At 35.5% G+C, this 12,104-nt stretch overlaps 1 long non-coding RNA gene across 3 annotated transcripts in view; it reads right to left on the bottom strand.

Moving 5' to 3' along the window:
• LOC141386170 (uncharacterized) overlaps positions 1–12,104 on the bottom strand; it is a 197,707-nt gene that overhangs the window by 168,423 nt on the left and 17,180 nt on the right. For all 3 annotated transcript variants that reach the window (XR_012407606.1, XR_012407604.1, XR_012407605.1), the window contains exon 2: positions 6,676–6,820. This is a non-coding gene — a long non-coding RNA (uncharacterized lncRNA). The remainder of the gene's footprint in view (positions 1–6,675; positions 6,821–12,104) is intronic.

Below are 12,104 nucleotides of genomic sequence, written 5' to 3'. Positions count from 1 at the left end.
GGACAATTTGGCCTACCCACTCCATACAGAAACGCCAACTGACCCAGCCGAGGCTTGAACCAGTGACCTTTTTGCTGTGAGGCGACAGCACTACCTACTGCGCCACTGCATCGCCTTTTTTATTTCATTTTATCGACCATTTGCACCATTTATCATGCATTTATTCATAATAATCTGTTTTGATTAATGCTGGGCAAAAATTAAACACAAATGAATTAATCACAACCAAATTAAAAGTTTGTTTTTATATAAGATATGTGCGTGTATTCGAAAAAAAAAAAAAAAAAACGTATTTCCGCTAAACAGAAATTTTGGAGGAATATACAGGGGGACTAATACTTCAGACTTGCATCCATTCTTATTGATCACATACAACAAACATCTCCAACATATTTTTTTTTAGTTTATTTATAAAGATCTTTCTTTTCAGAGCACCATATTTCATTGTTATGTTTTTTAACAAATCCCAAAGCGCACGCAGCCTTGACACAACACTGATCTCGTTTTGCACTTCAAGGTCTGACCCTGGAGCTCTGGCACACAGCGAAAGCCTTCACCGGCAACCGGAATGTGCGAGTAATTGCTTATCTTCTAAGATGCACAAGCAAAGACACTCCGGATTAATATTGGATTTGTGATGAGCAGCCATTTCAAGCTGCAGAAATGATCATTTTTACATGAGTTCACCTCTACCCCCCCACCACCACCTCTCTTAGTTCCAAGTCAGAACCACAGCTAAATAATTGATGGTCAAGTTTCCACCCCTGTCAGTGCACAGGCTAAACATGAGCTGAGGCCTGCGCTGACTCCGGCCCCCGCGTTTGCTCCTTGGCTCTCTGCATCTTTTATAGCATGCTGGAATCTCTCCATGTTGGATTGAAGCGCCGGGCCTTCATTTTTTTTGCACCGGGTCGTTCTGAACAGCCGGGCTCTTTTAATCACTGTAGCACTGAAACGAGCTCTCCAGCGTCGCGGCCTGCAGCGCACCAATTAAAGGTCCAAGGCGCTCCAATTAATTTATTAAATCGCGGTCCAAACATAGTACTCGAATCCCAGACAATGCAGCGCTAAATGGCATGGATTTTTCTTGGCCGCTGCCTGATCCAACCGTATTGATTGCGGAGTCAGCAAGGCCCCGGCACATGCTTATGGCTCTCTTCTTAGCCTTTTCTTTTTCTTGTTTTTCAGTCTCTGGTTCTCGGTCTTTGAGGTTGTGACTATCTGCTATACAAATATATGCATTCTTGACTTCATCAAATGCTGACTCCAAACCTCTTCCAACAAGAAAACATGTTAGAAAATATTAGCAACAAGCACTAACTGGGACAGCTGTGTTTTTGCGGAACATAATCAGTGGGAGTCTGCCACTAGTGATCCCTCTACAGCAGCGGTTCCCAAAGTGAGGGTAGCAGAACAGACAGGAGGTCAGCTTGGTGATTTCCAAAAATCAAATGTGTTTTATTAAACTATCAATTGCCATATTTTAACCATAACCCACAGAACATATAAATAGTAGTTTTTAAATTATTTCATTTAATTTAATTATGGTAAAATTTCTTTGTTGAAATAAAGTGCAAAAAATAATAAATCTACAGATATTTTCATGAAAATGTTTACAGAAAAACACAGCAAACCACGTAAACAATTAACAAACAAAGCAAGGCAAAAAAAGAGAAACGCGTCAATGTTCACAGTAAAAGTATGAGAAGACTTAGCAATTGATGAATGCGTCTGTGCTGCTTTTAAAGTCCATGTAATCAGTTCATAACCATCCTCCGACTGTGTGTGTGTGTGCGTGTGTGTGTGTGTGTGTGTGTGTGTGTGTGTGTGCGCGCGAATCATCAGCGGAATCCGGAACAGGTGCATGTGAGTGGATTTTATTTATTGAACGGATTTGATCGTATTAATCTAGGAAAAGTCTGTAAAATAACAGTGTTTTTCTGTAAACATTTTAATCAAAATATATGTAGATTTATTATTTTTTGCACTTTATTTCAACAAAGAAATCTTAGTGTTGTTTATGGTTTTTGTTAGGCATTCATTTGACCTTTTTTTAAGATTTTTTTTTTTTTTTTACAGAGCAAGTAATTACAATTTACTACTTTAAATTTATGTAATTTTAAATGAACCTAAAAAAAAAAAAAAAAAAAAAAAAAAAACTGGAAAAAACACTGTAAAATATGGCAATTTTATTGTATAAAACAGGAAAATTGCTGTAATTTGTCATTAAATAAATAGTACATAAGATAACAGTCAAGCTGTTAATTTACAAATATTGTTTATAATCTTTACGGACTTTTGAATATAATTCAAAATAACAAAACAATACTGTATAAATAATACTTTAATTTCCCTGCATAAAAAACAAAAGTGTCAATAATGTCTTTAAAGATGAAGTACCTAAAATGAAAGTCAAACTGTTAATTTAGAGAGAGTGTTTGTCATTTTACTAAGTTTTGAATATAATTTCAAATGACAAAAAAATATTACTGTAAAAAATAGAAATATTTTCTGTAAAATAAGGGTTTTTTTACAATGTAAAAAAAAACAACAACATGCAAATGTAAAGCCATCAGTCTTTAAATATATTCATCCGTCCATTCATTTTCTTTTCGGCTTGGTCCCTTTATTAATCTGAAATTGCCACAGCGGAATGAACTGCCAACTTATCCAGCACATGTTTTTTTTACGCAGTGGATGCCCTTCAAACTGCAACCCATGTCTGGAAAACATCCATACATACTCATTCACACTCATACACTATGGAAAATTTAGCCTATCCAATTCACCTGTACCGCATGTCTTTGGACTGTGGGGGAAACAGGAGCAAATGAACGCAGGGAGCACATGCAAACTCCACACAAAAACTGCAACTTTTGCCTATTATACATATATATATATATATATATATATATATATATATATATATATATATATATATATATATATATATATATATATATATATATATATATATAATAGGCATGAGAAGAATTTGCCCTCTTCTGTGGTTTGTAATGTAATGGGTAGCACAAATGTCTTGACACCTCAGGCTGTTGATGTTGCCATCCACTCTGCAGATCTGTTGCATGGCCCCATACTAAATATAACCTCAAACCAGGATTTTTCTTTCACCAAACTTGGCTGATTTCTGTGAGAATCTTGGGTACATGTGGGTTCCAATAGGTCTTCTGCAGTAGGGATGATTGGGATACAGATCAGCAGATGATTCATCAAAAAAATCTACCTTTTACCACCTTTTCAAATGATCAACTAGAAGTCAAGTTATTATATGTTGCTTTTACCACTAGGATCGACGACAAGACCTTTGTCAGGTAGTGTATAGGAAATACTGTGAAAAATTCCTAGCTTTGTTGAATATAATTTGTGTAATATTAAATAACAGAAGCGCTAATACTTTTTACTTTACTGTATGTTGAATTTCCAACATCAACAAATAATTCTCTAGAAACTACTGTCTGTGGATGAGCGGGGATTTGCAGGGAATCACGAGTATCAGATGATAACAACACTCTAAAGAGCCAATCAGGTCCTGGAGTAGGATCAACAGCTATTCCTTAAATGAAAGGCTTCCTTGGACCTAAATTGGTTTCTTTGTGGAAGCCGCCAGGAAAAAGCCAATAAAATCACATTGTGGGTATTCACAGATACAGGGCACAATTGTATTATGGCAAACACATCTAAACAGTTGTGCAATAATTCAATTCAATTTGATTTCTTATTCACAATATGTGTCTTTCCAAAAGCAGCTTTAGAGAGAACAGGGACTGGAAATCCCAAGTCTGCCAGTGAGAAAACCACAGAGAGAAAGAATCGCATTGAACAATGATAAAGATGGGAGGAAAAATCCCTTTGAGAAATGAGAAGCCAATTCTGTTCTTGCCAATCTCACATGGAATACACATTTGATTTTATTTGTATGGGTCAAAGATGAAATGTCATGTTTTGGTCATTTTTAATAACATTAAAGGCATAATAAATGCAAGTTAAGCACACAGCTGAAAATGTTAGGATCAGCAGGATTTTTTGATGTTTTAAAATAAGCTTATCATGCTCAGAAGTCATTCTGATATTAATTATATATTATTATTATTATTATTATTATTATCATTATTTTTAATATTATTAATTATATATTCTTTTTCCCATGCTTATTTATATTACAATTATTATTATTATTTGCTATTTTAATATTATTGTTATTATTATTATTATTATTATTATTATTATTATTATTATTATTTTTCATGGTAATAGTAATAAAAGCAATAATGACTGGAGTAATAATTTTATTTGAAACTACATACAATAAGAAAGCAGTTCTTTAAAAATGTAATAAATATTTAACAATTTAACATCTTACATTTTTTTCTTTACATTTAATAAATGCCACCTTGATAACCAGACCAAGAAACTGACCCCAAACTTTTGACCGATGTTTAATTTAATTCTCCATCATCGTTGAGCATAAACTATATATTTATGTAATATTAAACAACATATTTATTCTGAATTTAACTTATTAATATATAGAAAAATAAGCTATCATAATAAATTATATAATGTAAATTATTAAAAATATTTTACTGACAGATGAGTGAAACTTCTGACGGTTTAAAATGACTATTTAAATGAGTGTTTTGAGACTAAACTTAAATCTTTATGTAGTATTTTAATGTTATGAAATTATTATTTTCTTAAATATAAACTGTTATTACATTAATGATATTTAGACACTTTTATAAATCATGAATGTACACTTTCTATGATAGTCATTATATTTAGCTATATACTACATGGGTAAATATGTATATATAAATATTGTATATCTTTTATAATCAAAATGTTAAATTTTTACAATAAAATGTGTTTAAAATAGAATGAAAATAGATAAAACAGAAAGTTAATTTTCTACAAGTTTACAAGTTGAAATTTCTCTACATATTACATTTTTACAATCAGTTTTCAATCAAATTTATTTAATTATATATATAAAAAAAAGTGTCTACAGTAGTACACTGACACCAGGGGCCCTTTCATACACATGGCGGAATGACCAAATCACCATGTGGGTCATAGAAATAGGACGTGTGTATGGTTAGAACTCATTCTTTGACCACACTTTTTTTTTGTTGTTCATTTATTTGTTTGCTGAATATTAAAACTGAATCCAGAAATAGTTGTGAAACAAATCTTTGCGCTTAACAAACAAAATTAAATATGTAGGCTTATGGATCTCTCCAGTGGTGTGAGTGTCCTCCATTGCCTCATCCACGAAAGTAAAGGAGTAAAGAGTAAAAATAAAGTGAAAGTAAAGAGACCAAATAGAGGAGGCTCGTTCTTTATCATTATCCTTGTTTAACTGTTTTATTGCTAGTGAAGTATTCAGTTTTTCCACTTACAAAGTTCACCATGTAAATAGCAAATGTGCCATAGCATGACACAACTGACTCTTAAAGAGAATGGAAATTGAGACTGATTGGTTTAATGCACATTATTCTCAAAACACACCCATAACTTATTAAAAGAATAAGCACAACCCTGTTAGACCATGCGCTGTACTTATTTTTCCGTCCTTAAAATAGCAAAAGTGGATTTGGACACGTCTTTAATGCTTTTGTGCCCTTTTTGTGCTTTAATGCTTTTTAGACTTTGTCCCTAGATCACTAAAATAGAGCCCCTATATGTCAATGCAACCAAAAATCATTAACTATTCTGCTAGCTACTAGAATCACTTCTTTATAATGCAAAACACTGAGCTGATTCAAAAATTCCAATTAAATTATTTTAAATGGTGCAGAAGTAAAATATAAATACAAGAAATTCAGCGCAAAGTTAGCCAAAAAACACACACACACACACAAAAAAAAAAACATCCTGTCAGCAGCTCATCCCTCTGCTATTAAAAAGCCTAGATAAGAAAACCTAACAAAGGGTTGTGACATTCACTTCAAAGCAATTGTTCCATGGTAATATACAAGTATTTTTTCCTCCCCATTTCCCACCGAGTTAACGTTTGACTGGTTGAAAAGTCAAACAGATTCTCAATGACCTCGTTGCAGATTTAGACCACAAACTGCGCTGATGCCTGGCTTTGATACGTCCCATGCTGAGAGATTTTCCCCATCCCCTCCGAGTATCCGTCCTGACAGCAGTACATAAAAGTTGAATAAGCGCTTTGATAAAACCAGGAGATGTCACTAAATCTAAGAATCCGTCCTTAGGGGAGTACAAAGGGAGTAAAACAGCGAGATTAAATAGTCTTGTGGGAGGAGAAGAGAGTATAAACAGCTCTTAAATCTACTGACTAAGGAATATATTTCCCCTCGGATTCATATCTCACGGCCCTAGTTATGGAGGGTCAGTCGGTGTTTTGAAACGCTAAATATAGAGTGTCATTTTAGGAGACTCATTCAGCGTGTGTCAATTCTGTCAAAAGCCCATTTCACTGCTTCCAATTACACACAGGTGTGATTATAAACACATGCCTCTTCAAACCCAATCACCATGTTAACCCTTGAACCCTAGAGTGTTGTAGAGCTCTCTGGTAAAGGGCCATCCTCTTCATCCAATAATCCACTGAATAACACTTTCCATGGCAGTCTTTTCTAGCCAATTAACCGAGCGTTAAGCCCGCCGAGTGTGTTAACATACCTGCTAAAGGAGTGCTATTATTGATCCACGGTGCTTGTTGGACGTTTCCTCCTATTGTATCCTAAATGACAGCCGCGTCCCGCTCCTGCCTTCCATCGACACCAATAGCAGAATGTTCCGATCCGCCATGGTCTCTGTCAGCGAGCTGCAAATAATTAACCAATGAGAATCACTTTAGCCATTGATTGGTTGTAAGAGAGGTTAATGCTGAGGTGACTTCCTAGGATCTCTTTTACTGACTTATTAAACAAGTAAACAGCTGGTAATTAATAGAAAGGTGGTGGTGTTAAAGAGCTAACGGGGAAAAACATGAGTCCGCAGATTAGAAAGCTATTAACAGGCAAGGTTCTTTTTGACAATGCTAAAAAAAGGAAGGAAGCAGAGCCATTCACACACCCAATGTTAACACTGTAATGTTAATAATAAAATGTTAAATCAGTTCTAAGTCAACATCACGAAGGAAGGTAAATCCTATAAGCTACTGTTTAACTAAAATAAATATTTCACACTTATTTATTTCATTAAAGCGTTAATTTGCAAGGCTAAAGACTAAAGAACACTGCTCAATTGGCACTGCTAGCATTGACTACGTTTACATGGACATCAGTAATCTAATTATTTGCCTTAATCTGAACAAGACACTATTAAGGCATTGCTTTTTGAATGTTTCTTTCATGATACCATTTTACATGTTATAGTTTGATTAAAGTCATTATGTAACCATTCAATGAGCATGTTTACATAGAGATCAATAATGCGATTTTAATACAATTATGACTATACTTTGATCAAAAGTCCACTGTGTAAACAGTGCATCAGTGCATCATTGAAGTACAGTACAGACATGTAAACACCTTACTGAAACTATTACCATTGTGTAGGATTTTCGCCGCATTTTGCGACAGTTTTGTCCAGGCCCGGATTGGCTTATGGGGAGTACTGGGAGAATTCCCTGTGGGCGGGTTCGTTTTCATTCCCGGTATCCCTACCTACCTGCATTCCCAGGAGTCGTTTGTTCGTTCGTTTTTTCTTTCTCTTTCTTTCTTTCTTTTTTTCTTTCTATTCATTATCTTACCGCAGCTCCACTTATTTTATTTATTTTCTTGCTGCCCCATGAGCAGAATGCTGCCTGCAGGTTATTGATGACGTAAGTAAAGTTTATTTATAAACTAATTCTGAGAGGATCATGTACTAATGATTGACACGCCTGGCCCTGAGTTAAGCTAATGTACGAACCACCAATCGGACGATTCCTAACTCAGTATAAATAACCAAGCATCTTACCTTTAGTCATCTTTGTCTTGAAGAATCCCCCCTTCCACCCCCTATCCTCCTCTTTTTCCTCTATAGGGCAGCACGGCGGCCCAGTGGCTAGCACTGTGGCCTTACAGCAAGAATGCCTCTGGTTCGGGTCTCTCTTTCCCCGGATCCACCGGTTTCCTCCCACAGTCCAAAACATTTGATAAATGAACTAAACTAAATCAGCACCAGAGTCAAATTCCACCAGCAACACACCCTCAAAGTAATCATTAAGCAGCAGGAGCGGGGGTGGGGGTTGTTTCTCGAGATCTACCTGTGCTTAAACTCCCCTTTCGCCCTGCAAACAGGAGGGAGCCCTGGGCTCAAGGATATCATTAGCTCAGATCTCTCTCCCCGGACAGCATGCTAAACTAGCTTATTACCAATCATCAGCTAAGTGTGAACTTAGTGTGCACCTTACACATCAGCAAAATTGTTTGTTAATACACTCTCAGAAAAAAAGGTACAAAATTGTACCTTTTAGGGTACAAATGGCCCGTCACTGGGGTGGTACCCGAAAGGGTACAATTTTGTACCTCTGTTTAGAGGTACCTCTGTACCTTTATGGCCCATTTGAGTACAAAATTGTACCCTAAGGATTAATTCGGGACCTTTAAAAAGTACAATTATATATTTTGTTCCCTTTAGGAACAAAATTGTACCCTCATTGTACCTTTTTTTCTGAGAGTGTAGGCAAGAGATGAAAAATCACGCAAAGGTGGCGCTGAAAAGGTCAGAAGTAAAAAAAAAAAAATTTGAGTATATTTTTCAATAAATTCAGCGGCAGCAAGAGTACAACAACACACATAAAGACGATGAAACGGCCGGTAAGTTAACGTTAAGCTAGTTAGGAGCACTGCAAAACAACGATGTTCCATTATGTATCGAACGTTTACTTGTACTCTAGCTCTTCAGCAGCAGCAGCCTCCTGTCCAGTTTGCTGCTAACAGTGAAGACCCTGTAACAACACCAAGCACATGTCATGAGCCCAACACTCTAGAATGGGCATGCAGGATTGTCATTGAGTGAATACAAGAGTTACATATTATTGAGTAAAACTGTGTATTTATCCGTTTAGTCTCTTATTTTTCCGACATGCATAACTGACGCGCCGCAAGCTGAGAGAATGTATATCTATTTCTGCTCCACTTCAGCAAGAAACGATTCTCTTCACGTTCGTTTGAACTTTAACATTACAATCATGACAGCGTTGGCACTTTGATAACAAAACTACATTTTCAAAGACTGAAGATCAAACTTGAGGCACCCAAGCAGCGGTATCCAGCTGTTTCGCGTCTCCCCTTATGCTGTCGTTACCTAGCAACAGCTGTCACTGTGATGATGCAAACATACCGAGGTTTAGAAGCAAAAACCGATATGCAAATTACCATCATAATTTTTTTTTTTACCCCCAGGCAACTATATGCTTATATCTTCCTTATGTGAATGCATAGTGCACTGTTAGTATACTCTTTTGTATCTAAACTGTTGTGAGATAGGGCAACATGGTGGCTCAGTGGTTAGCACTGTCGCCTCACAGCAAGAAGGTTGCAAGTTTGAGCCTCGGCTGGGCCAGTTGGCATTTCTGTGGAGTTTGCATGTTATCCCCGTGTTGGTGTGGGTTTTCTCCAGGTGCTTCAGTTTCCCCCACAGTAGGCATACACTATAGGTGAATTGAATGAACGGAATAAAAATTGAGTGTATGGGTGTTTCCCAGTACTAACTTGCAGCTGGAAGGGCATCTGTTGCGTAAAACATATGCTGGATAAGTTGGCGTTTCATTCCGCTGTGCTGACCCCTGATTAACAAAAGGACTGAATGTTGTGAGATAAACATTTTTTTTTTCATATGTGCACTAAAAACAAAAGCATCAACACTGTAGGGACAGGGTCAGAAAGGTCAACCGAACTCAGGTGTAAGCCAGGAACTGTAAACTCCAATAAGACAAAACTATTTGAAAGAGTTCAGCCTTGAGAGTGAAATAAGTCTTTTTATATCAATAAAAAATCCTTAAATTGTTCATTATTAGTTACATTGGTAATTTAGAACATTCTAACATTCAAAGCTGGAAATATTATAACTAAAAAAAGCATTAAGGTCCTCTCTCTTAGGTGTAATTTGCTTTCAAAGTATTTTTACAGTGCAGTTTTAGCGATTTTCATGTTTAAAAGTGCTTTTCCTTCGCAGTGCATTTTGAAAACAGCCTCATGGCGAAAGCAATAGGTGACCTATTATTTAAAAGCGGAATTTATGTTACATCTTCAAAGCTTGTGTAAAAAAAAAAAAAAACAGCATACATTAATGCTTTTAATTTATAGTGGGTTATTTATTAAGCATCTGTACTGTATATGACATGAGCCTGCTACTTAGAAGATTCTGCATAGGCTTGTAGGCTTAAAAAATAAATAAATAAACAATATCCAACATAATAATAATAATAATAATAATAATAATAATAATAATAATAATAATAATAATAATAATAATAATCATCATCATCATTAATATTATTATTAAAGTAAATAAATTTATAATAAATCGCCTCATTATTCATTAATTTATATGCTTTATATATGATATTAGAATAGTGTTAGCCTTTGCAAGTGATTTTATGTTTTAGAATAGAATATGTAATGTCCAACTTCTCAATAATATTAGTAAAGCAAGCACAGGTCCTACACTGAAAAAAATTATTTAAAGATGATTTCTTGGATTTACTATTTTTTTTTTTTTTTTTAACGTAAGGGGTTGTAAACAATTTATTCGGGCTGAATTTAAACAAACAAATTAAGTTGAACATTATAAAATGTAATTTGTTTGTTTTAATTCAACACAAATAAATTGTTTGCAACAGTTCCGCATGCAACACTTTTTTCAGTGTCTATGTGCCATTTACATATATTTCAATTAATATGGAAAACTAGTGCATGTTTTAAACAAAACTAATATTGGATTTTATTTTAAATGCGTGTGCGTGTAGAACAATATATTTGCACAAAGAAATGACAGGGTTCTTGTCTAAAGAAGTAGTTACTCCACTCAGTTTAGAGCATCATTATGGGCATTTTACGTTATAACTAACATGGTTCAAGCGATGGATCTGCGACAGAGAAACTACAGGTTTTGGGAAACCCTCGTTACTTCAACTTTATTTTCCCAAACGATGCATCTTACTATGATAGTTCAGCCGCAAGTTATGTCGTTGTTTGGGAAACGCACCCCAGAGGCGTTGCAAATATTGTTCTGAGTCAACAGACTTTCAATAAAAGAATTAAATATACTTGCCTATTTATGCTCTTTTGTTATACAAAATGCCACCTATTGTAACAGAACACTGCCTATTCTAACTTCAACAAATAAATAAAAAACACTCATTCCATTAACCAACCACCACATCTTTGCACCACGTTTTCTGACTTGAGTCAACTCAATCCTTTCCTAACCCAAGTGACTCACGCAGACTCCACACTCCAAGTCATTCTCTGAAAAGGTTTTAACCAGCCTGATGCTATTTTTCCCCCCTCAGAATGTATGTAATTATCCCTCATTTTCGACATGAGAATATGTGATGTGAATAGATGTGGAGTGTGCCGTCTTTCCCGGGTGTTATACGCACGCACAAAAGAAAAGCCCTTGCTTCACAAACATCAAAGAATAAGAAAGCTAAAAGCTGCAATCAGTTTTTGAGTGAGGGATATTGTACTCCGTGCTTAAGAAAGCGGTTGAGGAGGAAGTCGGTGGAAAAGTCACTGTGACAGCCTGGAGATTAATGACGTGTTTACAACAGAGACACTCAAAAAACTAGTCTCTTAAACATCAATAAAAGGATCATAGAGTTTAAAAGTCATGCGGTGATGTTCATCGTAACATGTATGGCAGGTATTTTCATTGCTGTAGCTGCACTTATATGTTATATAGGTTTTTCCTGCTATTGATGTCAATGGATACAGAATACCAACAGTCTTCTTTTGTGTGTGTGTGTGTGTGTGTGTGTGTGTGTGTGTGTGTGTGTGTGTGTGTGTGTGTGTGTTTGTGTGTTCAATAGAAAAAAAAATGATATGTTTAGAACTATTGGATATGTAAAATTACATATTTGAGTGAACTATTGCTGTAATACTGTATACGGCTGC

This window comes from Danio rerio, chromosome 6 (assembly GCF_049306965.1).
Source record: "Danio rerio strain Tuebingen ecotype United States chromosome 6, GRCz12tu, whole genome shotgun sequence".
NCBI lineage: Eukaryota > Metazoa > Chordata > Actinopteri > Cypriniformes > Danionidae > Danio > Danio rerio.
The sequence above is the reverse complement of the archived record's forward strand: the minus strand, read 5'-3'. Positions and strand labels throughout refer to the sequence as shown.